At 28.2% G+C, this 21,519-nt stretch overlaps 1 protein-coding gene across 1 annotated transcript in view; it reads left to right on the top strand.

Annotated features, from left to right (window-relative positions):
- Positions 1-1,455: 1,455 nt before the first annotated feature.
- Positions 1,456-21,519, top strand: part of LOC148233100 (ras-related protein Rab-37-like) — a 33,732-nt gene continuing 13,668 nt past the window's right edge. The window contains exon 1 of the mRNA XM_088190103.1: positions 1,456-1,597. The gene's annotated coding sequence lies outside the window, so the exon portion shown is untranslated. The remainder of the gene's footprint in view (positions 1,598-21,519) is intronic.

Raw genomic sequence — 21,519 nt, 5'->3', positions numbered from 1 at the left:
GTTATTTATTTATTATTATTTATATTGCATTTATAGAAAGAAATTAATTCTTCTCAACGTTTAATTTCTTTGATTGATTTTACTATTTTTTTGTATTAGTGTGTTTTAGTAATTTATTTTACATATTTTTTATAATTTGTTGGCTTTTGTGAATTTTTTTATATCAATTTAAAGGTCCTCAATATATTTTTTTATAAAATTAATATAATATATTTTTTGTTATGTTCATTTACGTACTCTTAAATTTATAAAAAAATATTATATAAATATAATGTTCTTTATTTATTATTTCTACAGTTATGTATGTAAATATATTACAGTCTGGGGTACCTTAAAACATGTACGGTGATACCTCTCAAAGGGTTAAATCAGTTTAAGAATTAAAAGATTCCAAAACAGAATCATATATTTTTTGCAATGAGTAACTGCATATTAATCTATAAAATACTCCTTTTGGAGGAGCACTAAACATGCACTGTATAAAACAAGATCAGTACTTTGGAAATAAGACATTAAATGCGTAAGAACAAAACAAGAAAAGGAGGAACTTTATACAAATCATTTGGAGAAAATATTCTAAGAAAGAAAGCTGATAAAAACATATCCTCAATATATAATACAACGGAGAAAATAGTCCACTGAGTTATGATACATACAAACAAGCTAAACGAAATCTATAAGAACACCAGTCAAAAAAAGCGCTTGGATATTAATCACTGGACAAATTTTAAAATAAAATCAAAATTATTATAAATGTAACTAATCAGCAGTATATTAGTTATAATATACATTATTAGTTATAACATACAATGCGGCGGTACAAAAAAGGTTTATCTTCGATTTTAAACTATGTTTATAGAGTTGCTACAATATTCACCTAGATTTTAGAAAACATTTTTTTTTAAATATATCATTACAAATATGATTAAATATTATACGAATATTTGCACTAATACTCGAATAACAAATAGTTCAAAAATGAGTAAATATATTCGGTATTTAAATATTTGAATATTTAGAAGTCTAGTAGTAATCTATGAAAAACTTCTGTCAATATAACTAACAAATCTAAAAATATGAACTTCTTAACTTATAAATAATATATCATAAATAAAGTTCATGTTCTATTATGACCCTCATACGTGAGGGTGAATTTATGTGACCATTGGTCTTTCAATACGCGTTTAATTAATATTAACTTTTATTTTATTTAAACCAATGTTTGTATGTTTGTATATTTATGTATCAAATTGATAAAAACAATTTATAAAAAAGAGCGTCTATATCGGTAGCGAGCCCATTAAACGACCTCGCGGTGTTATCGAGCCTCCCCGCACAAATTAAATTCCAATTTGCCACCCCCCGGTTGACCGCCCCTGGCTGGGAGCTGGGCTCTTAACAGTGTATTATTTCGCATTAGTTACCCTTTGACGAGTCCCGGCCGGGAGGGACGTCAGTCCTGCGGGGTCGGTGCTCGGGGTAGGGTCGTACCGGAGCGTCCCGGCACGTACCGGTTGTTTAGATATTGGCGCGAAAATCTACTGTGTAAATAATTTTGAGGATAAATAAAGAAAATTAATAAGTAAAAACTATAGAGGTGCGTGTGTAGTTTATAATTATATGTAATAAAAATATATAAAAAATACTAAAAATAAAAATATGAAGCTCTTAAATTTGAGAGGTTATAATTCTATAAGCTTTTTCTTGGAATTTATAAGCATATAAGATATGTATTTAATATACACAGTGACAAAGATAAAAAAATTCACAAATAATTTTAACTTTTAAAATATTATTTTTATACATATTAATAAATTTTGAACTACGTGTAGCTTTCAAAAGCACAAAGTTAAGATACTTTAAGTGCTTTTTATATTACGCATCCCGTATCTAGGTATATGATCATTCAGCCCTTTCAGCTGTTCAATGGTTTTATGTTTCCTTAACATTCACCCTCTCTCTAAAGCTTCAAATATAATAATAAAAGACTGTTAAATCTGGTAAACATTAAGACCAGAAAAATGCTGACTTTCTCCAAATATATTCATTAAAAATATAATGGTGGGTCAAGCACTGAGTGTAGTGTCAACAAGAATTGCTCGTAAAAAGTTTTTACGAGCAATTCTTTTTTTTTTCAAATATCCATTTAGGTCTAAAAAGAATAAAATGTCATAATTTCGATCCTTTGGGAAGCAACTGTGCACCAGACCGTATATTTAAACGAGTGGAATACTCGCTGGTGATCGTTCAGGTGGAAATGAGCTTCTTCCCTCATTATGAGTCGTTGAATGATTTGTTCCCTGCCCAATTTGTGTAATCAAACAACATTAACAGTTGAGTCTTTGTTATATATATTTTGTCTTCAATTTATGAACTAATTGCAGTTCAGATGGTAAGTTTTAAACCCTAAAAGTCTTTGTCACGCGTTGATATTAAAAATTATTAATAAACTTGAAACAATTTTGAAATTTGTATACTTTGTATATATACGCATAGATATGTAATGTGCTTGTAGAACCCAGTCGTCTTTAAAGATCGAGCTGAACTCTGGATTTCGGACTAGTTTTTGTGTAGTGAGAAGCGGTTGCTTCCTCGGTCAATGTTTGGCGTAGCTCCGCTCGATTCGAGTTAGGATAAACTATCCGGTGGAAGTTATTGATGAAAGTTTCTGATGGTAGTGTCTGACGTGGTATTTTTGTTGGTTGAGATAGAAGAAATTATTTTGCTCTGTCTACTTTCGATGTTGAGCTAATGGCGACAATTTGAGGGTGGAAAAATATTTTTATTTTCCCCTGCTTATCTTAAAAAAACGCTTATACATAAGTGTAGTATTTTTAACAGCTAGAGAATTAGCAATGTTGATCCCGGGTAGCATATTTGTAAAAGTACTTATGGTTCATTTGAGAAGCAATCGTCAAGTAGTAAAGACTCATTTAACCATTTAATTTATTGCGCTTTTAACACGTATTTGCGACAAGTCTTTTTTCGCAGTCGTTTCAACTTGTGAAATAATGAATAGGTATATGATATATTTGCTTTTATACGTTTAATTTTGGGCTGACTGTGCTCTTCTGGTTCGTAAAACAGCATTGTTCCATATTATTAACCTTATTTTTATCATTTTATGTTAACGTCTTTTTTATATAAACTCTTTTTGCTACTTGAATTAAATATTTTTATGTGGATAAAATCGACTATAATAAATAAACAATATATAACAGAAAATACATATGTCATATTTTAAATCAACGTATAAAAATTTATTGAATTTTTGTGGCAAAAAAATTGTATTAAAAATGATTTTACTGATTTAAAAAAATATATTTATAATGCCTTATTTATTAGTTAAGTACTTTTTATTAAATGATCAGTATTGTGTAGTATTCAATTAGCTTAATCCTGCATTATTTTCATAAATTGAAGATGATGTGGCATAAATATTTTTCAATTTACACTACAAATAAATTAAGAAAGTGTCTGAATAATATCAAATGTGAAATGTGTCTCTGAGCCAACGAAAAAATATATTTTTATAGCGCCTGGGGTCAGGATTTGTATTGATCTGACAAGGTCGTACGATGTACCAAGCTCTCTTGCTTCAGAATTACATTAAGCTACTCTGAATAATTCTAGCAAATTGAATAAAACCAATTTCGCGAAACCCGAAGTTGTTTTAACCGCAACTGAAATAACGAACTGCAGAATTCATTAGTTTTAATGTTGCATAGTGCTATCTGGCAATGATAATTTGTAATCAATCTCAATAACTACATTAAAAACAGATTTATCATAAGCGTTATAACATAATAAAACTGTGATATTTATTAGCAAAATAATAAAATAAATACATGCTACGACATTGAGTAAGCATAATAAACTTTGACAAACAAACAATAAAATAATTTGCCGCAAAATTTAACCCTTTGCTCGCATATATATAAAATATATTACGACGTTGTTTTGTAAATATTTTATTTTATAAACTCTCTAACGCTTTGTATCCTCTGATTACGGTTTTATGACACTGTGTTGCGTCTTATTGTGCAAAAAATGCCATAAAAATATATTTTATACGAGATTAACGATGAAACGCTAATGATTTGTTTTTATGTCAATCTTTTATGATGTGATATTATGTGAAATAAAACGTGAATTCATTAAAAGTCTAATGAAAAGATTTATATATTACATACCTTTATTTATTAAAATTATATTAAATTATTATATTATAAAGCAAAAATATAATAATATAAAAAATGTATTTTATGAAATCAGATAATATGATCTGCTAGCAATTAAATATAAAATTGTAAGTATTTAGACATTTAATAATTATATAATTAAAAGCAATAAAAAAATATATTTTTTTTAGCTATCGTATATATGTAGTTATTTTTTTAAGTGACGAAGAAGAAAGGCCTATACTAAAAATGTATACATCACTATAATTGAAAAATTTCTATTTTAAAAATTAATTTAAAATATTGTAGATTTCTCATAAAAAAGATATGCTTCAAAAAAACAATATAATAATTATTATTAACAATATTTATCAATATCTATCAATATAATTGTATTTTTTTATGAATATTGTCAAAATGATTGAGGATGAATATGAGTTATTTTTAATTAAATTTTAATGATAAAAAATTAGTCTAGTTTTATTGTAAATATTATGTCAATCAAGTACTTTATTAGGTTGTTTAATTAACATAAAAATAATAAATATATACAGCATCTATGATACGATGAAACTTTAAAGCACACGTACCGTTATAAGTTGAAAATTAATTTGGAAGTCCACCGCACTTTTAATCTTCAGCACCAAAGGAAAACTCATTCTGAACTTTTTCATTTTGCGATTTATTACCGTCGAACCCACTTTTTTATATTTCATAGAATTGACGTCTAAAAATAAACAATATCATACAAAGGCGAGAATTAAAAATTTTTCTACGATAAAAAAAGAAGATAGTAGATAGATAATAAATATATATTTTATAAAATTATTTATAAACCGAACCAAGAGTGCTGGATAATTTAGAGTATTACTTTCATTTTTATATGTGAATTATTCCAGGAAAGTAATATTTTTTTCAAGAAATATTTTATATTTTTCTGTGTATTCTTGAAACGCAAGATGCTTAATATTTTTGATGTTTCTTATAGTATATTATATTTGTGAATATACGTATATCCATTTATAAATTTTGTGACCTGTAAAATACCCACCGCTCCTGCACAATTCAGTTATGTTTTTTTTACGTTAAAATATGTTTCAGAGAAACGTAGGTATTAAATGCTGTGAATGTTTATTTAATATCCTCACGAGCTTAGAGGTTTCCATGTAATTTTGAAAGACGTACCAAATACATAAATATGTATGTATATTATTTCTGAGTTGAATAAGCACAGCGTAGACAAGAGGTAAAAATATTTGTTTTAATGTAGCTATATCAGATTTAAAATACTTGGCTGTTTAAATTTATTACATCATTCAATGTATTTAATCCCTTGTCTTAGAAATTATATAATAAATTAAATCTTAATGTAAAGTTATGTCTTCAGATTTAGAGAAAATAGTTAAAATTGTATTAAATATGATTTGAACCAATTTATAAAACTGTCCTTTTTTAATCGTAGTGTTGCTTAGTTGCTAATTTTACTATAAAGAAAATTTAGTTACCATTTAAATTAAAACTATTCAAATTTTAAAATTACACCGTAATTAAACAAGCTTACAATTTAATTTTAATGTTATTACAATTTATTACCATAATTATACTGGAAAAATGTAAATTTATAATAATGTAATGTGTTATAATATATTTAATTACATAATAATAAAATACCGTAATTTTTACTTTGCTAGATAAAAAGGATAAATTGTAAAAAAATATTGCATAACAGTTTTTTTTCAAAGCAAAAATCCACATTGTTAACTTAATATCATAGCTTACAAATTCTAGTTAGGATTTAATTTTAACAATTAAATTTTAATGAATATAAAAGCAATTAATATATTACACAATGAAGTAGTATTAAAGCCATTGCTTATAAATTAAGGATCGTGAATTAAAATGTCACATTACGATATTTTAAATTTTCTGTTGTTTTGTAAGAATTATTTCTTGATCGATCTATTTGGATTGGATTTTTAATATTTTCGTATAAAGTCTTGAACGAATATAAAGTTAAAATTCTAAATATGTTTAAATTACACTAGTTTGATGTACTTATAGTACATATTTAAATAAAATCAGCACGATAGAAGAGTGGTATGTCTTTGATTATTGATCTGAAAGACGAGTGTTTTAAAAAAATCTATTTACATGTCTGATACATCGAAATTAGTGATTATTATATAATTAAAATTCCGATCGATCATTACAGATTAGGTTTACCAAGATGTTCCTAATCTCACGGAGGAATATCGTGATGATTCATTAAAATCGAGCTAGGTCGTACATATAAGTTATTAAAAATTCTTTAATAATGAGCTACTTCAGCTCATAGAAAATATATTATGTATTAAAATGAAAAATGATCTACATACTCTGTTTACTTATAATGGCAAATCACTGTATGCTTCTATAGAAAAATACGTAAAAAATAACTCAACCTCAAATACACCATCAACCAATTAAAAATAGTGATGACAGTTGAAAAATCACCAACTTTCGCTAAACATATGGAAAACATTTTCAAACCACACCACCTGGCCACGATAAAGAAAGACTCGAATATCTCAAAGAACATTTATAATTAAGCCCACAATTAAAATATTTTATAAAAAAAAATATTAAATTAACAATAATATTTAAGCTAAAAAAAAAACAGTATTAAATTACAAGGAATTAAAAAATAGTTGCTTTATCATCTATACATTTATAGACTTTTACTTTCTGTCTGATGCACCATATGAAAAATGATACCAACACAAAAGGTTTTTCGTGTCGATCCCGAAAAACTAATGAGCTGAACTAATCCGCTGGATAATCCTCTTGTGAATGAATGATAAGTTCATGAGCTCACTTCGGGCATCCTGTAGACACAAAAGACTATAACGGGCGTGTTCATAAAATAATACCAATACGCTTACCGGACGTTGGGGAGAATGGCAAAAATAAAATTATTAATCTAAATAGATGTACTATATATCATATTTTTAATAAAATTAATAATTTATAAAACATACTTTGTATATCGTGTATATTGTGACACTCATTGTATATTCTACCTTTAAAAGTTATCACACAATAGATGGATGCATAAGTATCTACCTTAGAGCAAAATCAATCTTTGAAAATTAATTACTTCAGCTTTGTCTCAACTCAGCGGGGATAGTGTAATACGGGCTTTGCGCCAACTAATTAATCGCTGAAGTATTACAACCGAACCGATGGCCAATCTAATACGTAATTAAACTGTAGTCCAAGTTATGAGGTCACGTCAAAAACTGTCAAAGCGATTCTGCAATTGACTACTAATTTAATGGCTGAGGTTAGGGAGAGCAGTGCAAAAAGCGGTCTTTGCTAAAATGGCAAACTTTAGTGTTAAATGTAATGAGAGTGACAGTAAAGTAATTAAACAGACAATTGTAGATATCGTTAAAAAAATAAGCTCATGATATGTTATATACTTTAATTAATTTCAACTGTTGACATACATATATGTTTTAGATACAACACGCTAAATTTAATGACATACAATTGACCACGACAGAAACATTTATCTCCAGTCAATTCCTTTCATATTGAGCGACTGTTCTTGTTCTTATTTAACGTCATTGCGAAAGCAAGGCGAACTGAGAATTAAATCATATATCAAATATGTTCCACTGCACATTTCTGCTAGATTAATATTTTAACCAATTTTAATATATGCGGTGGTAATACACTTAGATTCAGAAAATTTAAGATCTTAACCGGATAACTGGTAGCTTACATCGACCTCAACATTTATTTAGTCACTAGTTGTAGCTACTTTAAGGTTTTGAGGACAACGGGGTGTGACTTTGCAGCCAAATAGAGTAATAAATGTAGATAGAATGGCAGGTTTTTGAAGTCGGAGAGTCATCGTTGGCGTGTCGAGTTGTATTATTGTCAGCTGTGATGCTTTATGGATGATCTGCTGATGTCTCTAGTGTCATGCAGTCTCCTGGCTTGACTGCGTCTCTCACCACGCCTCTGGATTATGTAACCAAATGTCACAAACTTTATAATACTGGTTTGAGTCTGTTCTGGCGAATCGCAGATGAGTAAGCTTACGAAACATTGCATAGCTTTTTAGGCCAACCCACGAAATGTGTTCACGTCTTAAAATAAAAATGGTCCAGATAGTCATTCCAGCATGTATTATTATGTATCATCTAGTGCGCATCCTTTTTACACAAAAAGTAATTTTTTGGCGATGCTTATGTATGATTACGTTTCGGAATGGACGTGCTTTCCAATTACTAACGCAATTATTTGGTCACGTGATTTGCATTCCATTGTTTGTGGTCTTACTTTGGAGACTAGCTGATTTATCTTTTTGTTTGTTAAAAATTGTGTTTAGAATGACCTGCAAATTACAAAAACTGTGGTTGAAAACCACACGTATTTTGATGATACCAAAAGTGCCACACTGACACGCTGGTAGTTTGCTTCTCAGATACCAGAAATGCTTGGAATGCTCTGAACTGTATTGTTGTATATTTATAAAAAAAGTTTGATCTCATCATCTTGCTAATGTATTTAGTAAGATATTTAAACATATACATATATATTCTTAAGGTAGGAAGCTGCAACAGAATACTGTTATTATCCATATTAAAAGTTGTAATTATTAATTATTTTATTATGACATTTATATCAATGTATATTTTAAATTCACGAGATGGCAAAGGCTCACTTTTTATCACAATCCGCCTTTGATGTCATCGCTTATATTGTTCTCTTAAAACGCTCCGCTTTGACGAGATGTAGATATGATGTAGATTTTCTTGGATTTTTTATATACAAACAATCATGCCCACGGCCCGGATGCCGAGTGCTACACGGATGTGTTCTGCAATCTCGCGATAGTTAGTTTGACTAGGTTAGGCAGTTCATTGACCTTTTTATGTATTTAAGATGTATTCAATATATTATATTTGAGTTATAGCTACTAATCTATAAATGTAAATTATGTGTCAGAATCGGGCGGCGATGTAGAATGCAAAAAATACCAGATAAATTAAAATCAAAACTTTTTATTAATTCTCTCCGAACAGCTTGAACGAATGCAAAAAAGGCTTATTTAGAATAATTAGGCAATAATATCAAACTCCGCTTCTTTAATTAAAAAATTGATTTTCAATTTTACTGATCAGTATCAGTAAATGTGGTATTTAATCACTCATGTTTGATATGCTACGCGAATTTGATGTCAGATGGTTCGATTAAATACTACAATATTTAAAATTAACCACCAAAAATCTAAGTTGATGAAATTTTAAGAACTATAGTTGTTTTTATAATATAAAATTCATTGGGTAAAATTATACTTGGTTTCGTTTAGGTTAGATTTGGGTTTGTACAGCGAATGCACGTTTTGCAACTATCAAACTGGGTATAATGACAGTTTTGAGCAGCATATAATTATACTAGTGGATCAGATAACTTACATTTTTGCTAGTAGATATATATAATATATATCTAATAGTGAAAATGTATTCGGATGTGATTTTATTGAAATTTTTAACTTATAAAAATATTGATTATCTTGGTAGATAGTTTACATGCTACACAGAAAATTTACTTCAAAACCTAACAAACCAAAACAGACATTATTTAACCACGAACTAACTAATCAAATCGAACCAGATTTAGTTCATTCGGTTCAAGAATTCAACAAATTTTAAAACCTGCATTTTTATTAAGCGTAAATGAATTACACGCATATATGTACATGTGAAGACAGAAAACGTCATCTATGACTTTTGTGGAATTTCCAAATGTGCATGGAATTACATAATAACAAAAAAGGGCTAAAAACACAATAAACATATATTTTCATTCATATGAAATTATAGGGTTTCTTTAATAATTAACCAGTAAAAAGTCACAATCAAAAAAAAGTGGTTTACTGAATTTATTAATAATATTTATCTAGTATCCAAAAATCGTTATATTTAAAGTTTCTTTAAAAATAATAAACTCTGATAAATTATATTTTTATTCGGCACTATTCATTGCATTCTGCAACTTTTATGATATTATTTTATCTACTTTATTTCTCACATGTAAAATCGTTTTACAATAGTAACAAAAATTAATTTAATAAAATGCAACTCTAAATGTTTTTTTGTTGTACAATGGTACTTCGGTTATCGACGATTTTTTCCGTGAAAAAATTGTCTCGGTTTTCGTGCTTTGCCTCGGATTTCGTCGGCGTTAGCTTGCCAGTGTTCTTGTTTTTGTGTAAATATTTATACTTATTTCTCATTAGACGGTAAATCTAGTACCAACAATAATTATAATGATCTAAAAATACCCCTAAATAATAACTATTATAAGCAACGTTTACGTTTAACATATCTACAATTAATTTAATTTTAATAATAATATATTTAGCTTAGGTTCATTGTATTTAAACCAATTTTTATTGTAAATATTTATATATAATAATTATTTAAACTTAATACTATTTCTTAAGCACATTAAGCAATATAATAAGTTAAAGTATCATCTGAAAAAAATTGATATTTTTACAATCCTTATTATATAGAATTATAAATAATAAAAGTCTCAAATTGTATCCTTGTTGTACATCGTGAGATATTTTTTTTCTTAGAACACAGTTACAAATTCCGTAGAATGTCTTTTTCTAAAGGCCGACTGTCTTTTGCATAAAATAGGATATATGTATATTTATTTGTCGTTCGTTGAAACATGATGTGCGTTAGCTTAATGCGTTACAACAGGGTAAACACAATAAAAAAACAGCTAAGTGAGTAATGAAACACCAGACACCAATATGCACAACCTAGCTCGATTTTATTTTAAATTATTTATCATGATAGTCATCCATGAGATTTGGAAAATCTAGAAAAACTTTATCTACATTGATTGATCGGAATTATAATATATAATAATTACCAGATCTGATCTCGCAGAAAAACACTAACGTCTTTTAGATATTAATGACTTCCATATACCACTAGTCTATCGTATTGATTTAGTATATAATAATAACTCACTTCTTCACTTTTGCGAAGACTGCTTCTTCGATTACTTCTTTAATACATATAAATGTGTTAATTAATCGCATTTCTTCAATCATTTTAAATTTATTTTGGTATAGATTTAATAATAGCAATCCTCATCTTTACTTCTACTCCATAAAATTGTTTACTAAATATTGTAATTTTGCTCGTATAATTTTTCATGTTTCTTTACACATACAAAGTTTTGGATTTACTTGATTTGTTAATAAATTTTTTTTTGACCCATCTGAACGTATAATTTTCTCGCGACTTTGTATAGTATGCACACATACGCGCTTGTATGTTAGAAGCAATCTCTCTTTTCTCGCTTTAATTACGACCGAAAAATAAATACTAAACCGTCAGAAAGGGTCGTAAAACAGGCTTTATTCAGGAGATTTTTGCCATCAAGTATTCCTTTGTGAAGCGATCTGCTGACGAGTAAAAGCAGTACATAATTTTGGGTTATAATAAAAAAATCAGGAATACCACGAAACGGCTTTTAATAAAATTTATATTACATCTTTTTTTAAAGGGATTCGTGATAGTTATGAGTGCTATTACAAGCAATTATTTTGAGATATATGTGCATTTAAATAAATACTTTGTACCATAAAACGAATTCGCACCAAATCACTAATTCACAAACAATCCGTTTCATGGAGCAATTATTTTATATGGTGTTGCTCATTTTAATTATCCTCGATAGTTATCAGAAGCGGTATTGGAATTGTATCCAAACTATAGTTACGTTACTAATACGTCCTTTCTCTCTCTGTATATAATTAGAAAAGGGCATTAGTAATTACAAACAAAAATACAATGTTAATTATAGTACTGAAGTATATAATTAATTATATTTTTTTATTACTATTTTATATGTACTATTTTATTTTTAATATTCCTCCGTGAAATTACGAAAATCTAGAAAAACCTAATTCGTGATATTCGATCGAAATTATAATTATTTAATAATTACTAATTATTATCCTCTAGACAAGTTAAAAATTGAAAACACTAGGGTTTATTTGTGATTCAAACTCTGATTTTTTATGTATTATAATAAAGGAATCACACAAATTTCAGTGATTTATTTTAACAAATAGGTGATATGGTGCTCATATTTTAGGTGTGCACCATAACTGTTTTTTTTTAATTTTAATATGTTTAATTGTGTAATTTTTGTCTGTATATTGGCCATTGTGATGCTTTGATATGAAGTTTTTTAATAAAAAATATATATAATACAGGTACTGACTTATACCACTGGTCTATCAAACTGATATATTACAATGTAAATAAATATAATATTTAATTTTCTGTATTCATATAATCGGTATTTTTGTCTCTTTCTCTTTCAGACTATAAACAGGAAAATTATTGGTAAATCAATTAACATAATGGACGAAGGCATCTTATTAAAGCATTGCTTTTAAATATTTAAACAATATCTATTTGTTAAATTGTAAAGTATGTATTTGTTAAAATTGAGTTAAAAGTTTTACCATATTTTTATTTGAGAAATTATTTATATTTCAGTTAAGAATATATTTAATTTAAATTTATAAAAGAGAAGCTATATAACATGTTATTTAACATAAGTAAAACAGGTTTATAATTTTTCTGTCATCCTGTATATTTTAATTAAGCTTTAGTGGTCAGCCGAAATTTTCAAAGCGTATTATATACTTTCATGGTTTCGCTTTTAAGGTGATTTACAAAGTACACATTTCCCTTACATTATATAGATACAAAAATAAAGAAGTTGCTAAATCTATTTAGTTCTCTTCTAACGAAAGCTTTTAAAGTTAGTGCTTTTTCTATGTTTATAATCAACAATGAGGACTTTGCATTGTCGTTTAGAGTATGGCTAATTGCATTAGCTCTCTGAAAATGCATTTGCTTTGTTTTGTTTGTTCCGCTTTCAATCCAATTTTCAGAACAATTTTCAATTCAGCGACTCTTTTTATATATCGAGCTATTATATATTTTATACAAAAATTTGATTGTTTGGTGTTATCAATTATAAATAATAAACAATGCAGCCATACCTATAGAATGTTTACAACGTATACAGTTACATTGTTTACAAATTTAATAAGCAGAATCGTGAGTATTTTCGAATTGTTATGGTTTTACATTAAGGCAATCTGCTTATGATTTTTCTCGGAGCCCACCTATTCACACACCCACACGCAGTGGGGTGCTCTTTGGGTGAGGTCGCAGATATATGGGGACGCCAACCCTGGGGGCGAGAGATCAGACAGACCCCCGATAATCTAACCACTGAACAGAGAGTAATTTGAAAAGAGGATCCATGGCAACCCCTCTTCGTGGGCGCCTGGCTGCGCGACACTCTTGTACCGCGATGCGAGATCTCAGCCACTCGAAGGATTTCGTTTCGTGATGCGATATTAATTGCGAGGCGGAGTGTGTGGTGTATTGTGTGTTGTTTCGAGAACTAGAATGGAAAATTCAGGTCAGTTGGCAGCATTTTGACTGTTGAAAGAATTGAAATTTAAATTAAACATGACATAAAGAAAACATACAAATTTATGCATTACTAATTTTATATAAATTTCTTTCATTATATATAACTGATGAAAATTTAGATGATAATTAAGCTTCTACATCTTAATCAAAATATATTGTATAATAGGAACAAACTACCCAACGGAAGATATATAATTATTTTAAGCTTTATTAAGTAATATATGCATTACGTGTTGGAAATGATGATAAAACTGCGAGTAAATCATAAATTGTATATTTGACTTTAGAGCTATATAATTCTCATTATGAGTCAAAACTATTTTATTTTAGGATGCTTAACATCTTTTTTTAGCAGCTTAATAATTTTTTAATTTTAATTACTATTATATATAATCAATACAATGCGTTTAAAATTTTCCTAATCGTTTATAACGCATGAAAAAAATATAATAAGTAAATAATTGTATTAAAAAATGTATTTTGTAATAAAGCAGGCCGAGTAAAATATTCTAGGTACTCAAAAAACATATTATTACTAATGATAGTCAGTCGATAGATTTTTGTGTTTCGTTAGCAAAAGTGATGTTTCTATCTACAAAAAATTGATAAGGAACAAGTAAGAGAAACGTTTTTTCTTATCAAACCTTTAAAGCATGCTAACTTTTTGACTAAATCGGTCAGATTATGGTTGTTGAATATGCTTTAAAATATTTCGCGATCCACTTAATATGTCAATCCATTTAATAAGGTGCAAGATATAGAACGATAAGTTGTAATGTCTCCATTTTCTTCTATATTAAAAATATTTTTATTTAAATCAGTGAATCATATTTACGTACTACTGAGATAAACCAACTTGAATATTATGTTATTTTATATACAAATATATACAAAAAAAATCCTTTGTATCCTTTCTAATAGTATGGAATATTTCATGGAACTGGTTTTCATCCATATTCTAATATGCTAAACAGTAATGTGTTATATAAAATTCGTCTGACTGAATTATTGAGGTGTTTCGCATCGCAAACTCCAGGGTTTTTGATACTTTAAAATTGTTAAAGTAATTTTAATAATAAATAATTAACTAGTATTATTATTATTATATATCTGTAATGTAGTATTACATAATGTATATACAATATAAATTCATCTAGCCTCTAGGGCGTTAGATTCACACTATCGGATTTTTGTTCGTATTTCGCCAATTTGTAGTAATTGCGGTTAGATGAGCTCTAGCTTTTGGGGGAGTTTGAGGCGGGGGAGAAACGCACCCTGTCATTCGCCCTAGCAACAGGTGACCTTGAACGCAGACAAATCTTGGGGTGCGTGAAACAGGGTTGCGACGCTAATATATTTATTTTGAAAATATGTGTACAGGGGTTAACAGACTTATAGGAACATCTGTCTGTATGTACGCAATTTTTTAGAAAATGCTTTGTGTTGTTTAAACACACATTGTAATGTGTATTCAGATGTGGTTTATAACTTTTTATTACACCGAGTTATTCAATAATGAAATAGACACTGCTAGATTTTTATCGTCATTGTCTTTTTGAATTATCATTTTTTTATATTTCTTTGACTTATGATTACTTAACCAGCACGATAAACCACTGGTTTAAATCGGTAACTAATTCCTGAAAAACCAGGGTTTGAATCTCATATAGATAAATTTCTATTGTGGTCAAAATTATTGATCACTATATCTAATTTAATTCCGATCGATCATCACACAAATAAATATCATGGTGAATAATTAAACTAAACTAGAGCTAGGTCATGCATAGCACTATTGATTGTAAGCTTTCAGTAATATATTATTTTTCGTAATGTTTTGTGTTTCGCGATTGTCTTCTACATAGATTTTTGCAAAATTCACGATAGAAGATAAAAACATTTTATTAAAAGCTTTGAACAAAGCTGGCGCTATGCAACAATGAAAGTAATTTTCCGAACTTTAACAAAGTTAAAGATTATTTTTTCTATGGCCCTTTACTCGGAAAGTTTATCCCCATCCTAATACCTCATTTTCGTCATGGGGCGTATAAAGAAAATTCAGAGCGAAAAGTTAACAGCTTTCCTATCAAAGTCTTATATTTAATAATTTGACTCTCATGCGCCATTTTTTACTGTTATTTATCATGTAACTTTTCGTCAATTAGGAGTAATTTATGATTTGAAATGCTATTTATTATAAACAGTATTATTATTATTATAAATCATTTAACTTAAGGTATCTACTTATATAGAAAAATATACAAAAATATATTTAGAATTGACGACAATTTTATTATATTATTTAACAAAAATTAGCTGTAGCTACAAATAAACGACATTAATCTGATGACTTCATTAGAAACTTTAAAAATAGCCAGAAATTATTAATCAGGTAAATATAAATCTGATCAACAAGGAAATAAAATTTGTTTGTTCAGTTTTAAAGAGCGTTGTGATTATTGTTTTACCAACAGCTAAGACTACTGTGAAAATATCAATAGGAATCATTGTAATCTTTCAATTCTATGTTCATTCTTTCAATAAGAGTATCTTGTATATATATTTTTAAGCTTATACTGGATTCAGAAATCACTTTCGTTGATATTCATAAGTAAGAAAGAGTTGGCAATCTTTAGTTGCAATCTTATCATTTATTTCGTAATTCAAGACATGTATTTACAATCGATGTGATCGTTGTCACTACATTTTATTTTTTAGAATAGTTTATATTATATGTTAATGTCGTTGAAGTTATCAGAACCCATTTAATTTATATTTTTTTATAAATGAAAAAGCTTAAGGGTAAAATATGCATATTTTCATTGTAAAAGTGTACAGATAAGTATGTTTTATTATTATCAGAGCTTTACATAAAAAATAATAAATTCAATATTAAAACATATAAACCACTTGATAAAAGCAGAACTACATGTAAAAGTTAAAAATAAATATTATCCAATTATTTTCTGAAAAACTACTACTATCCTCTCTCCTTTTAATAATCAGCATACATAATATTTCTGGTTTAAAATGGTACAAAAAATTATAATCATTGTCAGTTTGCCACAAAATACAATTATGTCATTTTAAGTTTTAAACAAATTACAGCCACATTGTCAGTATTAAGCAAATTACTAACTTACGAATCATGTTTATTGCATTTCAACCTCGTTTTATGAAGCAGGGCATAGCAAAAAAATATATATGGAAACAATACATTGATCAGAAGAATAATCTGTGTTCTCAAATATACACATTTTAAAAAATACGTTTGTTGGTGATTAGTATAAGTAGAATACAATAGTTAAGAAATGTATTTATAATGGGTTTATCTTTAAAGTATGATGTTAACGATAAATTAACAATAAATAAAAATAAATATTTTTTTACGAAAAATAACAAGTAAATATAAAAAAGTTTTTACGCAACTTTTTAGCACCCATGAATTTCGGCTCAATAAAACATATTTTTGTATTATATAAAATAAAAGTTTTTGAAAAAATATTAAAAATTCCTAAAATCTAAAACACTGATTTATAATATATTTATGGCTTTGAAAAACGATGATTAGTTTTATGCTAAATTTTGTATTGGGAAAATAAATGGTCAGCAAAAATCTCTAGAGTTGCGCCCCTAGATTACAATGTACCGTATACAATATAAGGTATACAAGTCTAGACTTTTAACCCAAGGGACTTAATTTTATCCCCGCAGTAAAATTGAATTTTACCATATAAATAGTTTACAATTAATAATAATAATATACATATATCTCTAATGGCCAGACATTGATTATTTGCCAAATTATTGTTACACACATTGTCTTGTTACAGTAGTAGATTTATAAATTAATATATTATTCTATTCGATGTTAATTTATATGGCAACGTACAACCACTACAGCTATTCATAAACGAGGTATAAGATTATGAAAAAGATGGTGATGTATATTTATTTATTTTAATTAAATTAAGACCATCCTGACCTATCAGGTTACCCTAATGCATCACAATGATAAAAAAACAATACATAGTATTATTATAATATACAAAAAATAGAATACAAGTAATATAAAAAAGAAAAAATATTAAAATTAAATGTTACGAACCAGATCAGTTCCTCATGTCTGACATTAAATAGATTAATGTGCAATACCAGTGCTCCAAAACCCCAAACTGGAATTCCTCGTAAATAGTTTGATTTTTGACAGAACTTTCCAGTAGTTTGAAAAAATGCTTAACACACTTACAAATTTCTGTGAGAACACAGCAAGTCGCATCCTAACACTCCTAATGAAAGGCACTGTGGTATAAGAACAAATAATAACCAAATATCCTCTTATAAAGGTATCTCAAGAACCTTTTCTGAACTTTTTAGATTAAGTGAGAGTATTTTGTTATTCGGGGATTCCAAATTATATATCCCGATTCAAGAATGCTTCGTACCAAAGTGTCAGAAGACGCGAATAACTGACGAATCGTCAAAGTGAAATACGTTCCTCATAACAAAACCAAGCATCTTGTAATATTTATCGCAGACGTGATGATGAACGGCGTTGAAAAAATGACACAGTATGGCACTTTCACATATTCGACACTATAGGACAGACAGTTGACAGAAGCCCATCTTCATAAAAAATCTCAATCATTCTGTAGAGAAGAGGCCGCAATAATTTGAATTCCTTTATAAAATTTAAGTCTACAAAAGCGTCATTAATAATTAACGCGAACAGCAGAGGCCCATGTTTTGCAAATATTCAACTTAGCTCTTAGCTATTTTTGAAAATGTATTTTTGCTCATTCAGTTTAAGAGCGGTATTTCCATCGTGATAATGTCACCCCTAAGCAAATGCCGCCCGGGGCGGTCCGTACCCCCCCCCTTCCCGGCCTCCTAGCTACGTCACTGATACAACGTCTATAGTTCACACTGTGACTATTTAGTTCTTTATGCAGAATTTATCACTCTTTTTATGAATAAGAACGACTTTTGCATTTACAAAGATCAGGAAATTATGACGTCTTGAGAATCAGACCAAAACTACGTTGTAGAAAAGCAGCGAGACTGACTTTGTAACAGTGGCGTAGCTTTGGGGGGGGCGGAGGGGGCGGGCCGCCCCGGGCGGCACTTGCTTGGGGGCGGCATATTCGCGATAGGATCGTCTACTGTGGTTCTTATTGGTTACTTATATACATTTACGAATAACAAGAGCTTAATAATAACCAATTTATTATTTTAAGAAATGCTGATTTTATGACCCTACAAAAAATGTATGGGGGGGGCTGCAATTTTAAGGATCGCCCTGGGCGGCACATACCCTAGCTACGCTGCTGCTTCGTAATTTCAAAATGAAACCATGAACCAAATCAGGTTCAAAACAACGTATATATGTGAATATGCACACTAAATCCAAAATAAAAAGATCTTAAATAAAACTAATTATAATTAAAAAAAGTATAAAACAAATAAATGTATACCTAGCGTCTTATATAAAAAAAACGTATAGATGCCTGAAATACGGATCTATAAAAATGTCTGGCAATGGCATGACCTATTAAAATCTTCTCGAACATTAAAAAAGTAAATCTCGAACATAGACTTAAAAATATTGTATAAGTACATACATATATTTCTGTATAAATTTTAATAAAATTGTATGTTCCATATGGAATTTCGTGGAAAAGTTAAGTAAAAAATTTTCATCATTCCACGGGATTTTTATTACGTCAAGGATGCCTTATTTACTAAATTAAATATCTCTTAAATAAAGCTAGAGGAAATGTTTTATGTAAGCCAAAGAGAGTATAAAGAGAATATGTAATGTGATCAATATTGAAAAATTGTATCTATGGTTAAAAATGATAAAAGTAGTTGATTTATGTGACCCTTTCAACGCGTTATTTTACCTATTTTGCTTTTGATGTTATCAATCAATATATTCTATATATAAATTTAATATTAAGTAAAATCATATAAGAAGTTAAAAGCTCAAGTATGATTGAAATCACAAAACATAATTAAATATTTTCAGCGAATCGTTTTGTTGAATATATTTAAATTAATAGCTTATCAAAATATATATTTAAGAGGATACTCGTTGTTTTACCCAGCAAAGTTTAGTTATCTATACGATATATAATATTTTAATGTTGGCAAATTAGTATTGTTTTATAAATATAATAAAAACAGAAAGTTTACTGTAAGTTTAATTAAAAAATATAATTGACTCATGCCTTATCCCTAAAATACCATATAGTAATCATAATTAGTAGCTATCATTTAAATTTAATTCCAATAAATAATCACAGATTAGGGTTTCTTAGATTTTTCTAATGAATATCGTATTGAATAATTACATAAAATCAAGTTAGTCGTGCATGGTAACATCTATTGAGTGTCAACTGTAAAAGAGAAATAAAATAAATCATAGTTTCTCATTACATATTTATTAGTTATTTATTTTGCTCTTATTCCTCATTGTAATGTCGTCGGAAATTAACAATATAATTCCTAAACTAAACTATAATATAAACATTTATTTAAATATGTATATTTCTGCAAGTCTTTGTTCAATATGTTTAATGAGTTTTTTTTGGTATTTTATTGTATTTGACATCTATTAACTATTTAGTGTTTTTTAAATTAAATTAATATTGTAGTATATTCAACATTTGCATTATATGGTTGCTTCTCAGTAATCATTAATCATATACTATAACGTTAAATCGCAATTTTAAGTGAAGTTAGTAAATTCTAGGTAAATCTAATCTGATATGACGTATAAATTATTTTTATTATTATTATTAAATCCAAAAATATAAAAAAAACAATTTTTGTTGTCGGTTCACTTTATTATTATTTATTTAATCATGTCAATAATGAAGTTGAAGGATATTATTTTCACGTATGCTTACGTTTAATTAATTTCCTTTTCCGCCCTTTTCGTGTGCCTTAATTATTTCAGGCCAACGACCGCGTTTTACTTCAAGCTTTAAAACGAGACCCTATCGATGACCTTAATTATACAGCACATCTGATAAATCTCGACGAGGGTTGATGATAAATCAAATATTTGCACAAACCGGAAGCAACGTTTTGGTAAAATTTTGTGTTTCATTTATCTAATTACATTTATTCAAGTTCAACATAAATTTGCTCAAATATACATGTTTGAGCGTTTTTAATAAACTTGTAAAGCTAAAGAAAAGATCTTTATTTAAATTGAACCAGTGTTTCTCAACTTAATTTGTGCCGTGGCACATTTATGTAGAGGTGTGATATATAACTACTTTTCAATCAGATTGATGGATGATGAATTGAGTAAATTAACAATTACTTTAATTTTATTTCTAGTGCATATAGCTTAAAATATCGAAAAGCCTAAACCAAAGGCCAATATGGGCCGAATTACATTCGTTATAATTGCCACGGCGGTGTTTTTTTTACAACAAAGGTTACACCATACAGCTAATATAGCTGTACAGTTTAACTAAAGCTAGTGATGAATTTAACGTATTTTAATTATCAAAATATTAAGGCTTAACTATCCAAAAATATACATACATTCGTTTTATTTTTAATTTTAATTATAATTAGTTTCATTTTGAATTAATTGATACGTATTTACATACACGACATATAAGTTGTTTTGAACCTGATTTGGTTCATGGTTTCAGTTTGAAGGATTACGAAGTCAGTCTCGCTGCTCTTTTACAACGTAGTTTTGGTCTGATTCTCAAAACGTCATCATTTTCTGATCTTTGTAAATGCAAAAGTCGTCCTTATTCATAAAAAGGGTG

Source organism: Plectrocnemia conspersa, unplaced genomic scaffold (genome assembly GCF_051122295.1).
Source record: "Plectrocnemia conspersa isolate PC_06_02 unplaced genomic scaffold, ASM5112229v1 ptg000008l, whole genome shotgun sequence".
In the NCBI taxonomy this organism is placed as follows: Eukaryota; Metazoa; Arthropoda; class Insecta; order Trichoptera; family Polycentropodidae; genus Plectrocnemia; species Plectrocnemia conspersa.
Note: the sequence above shows the minus strand (reverse complement) of the source record. Positions and strands in the feature narration are given on the sequence as shown.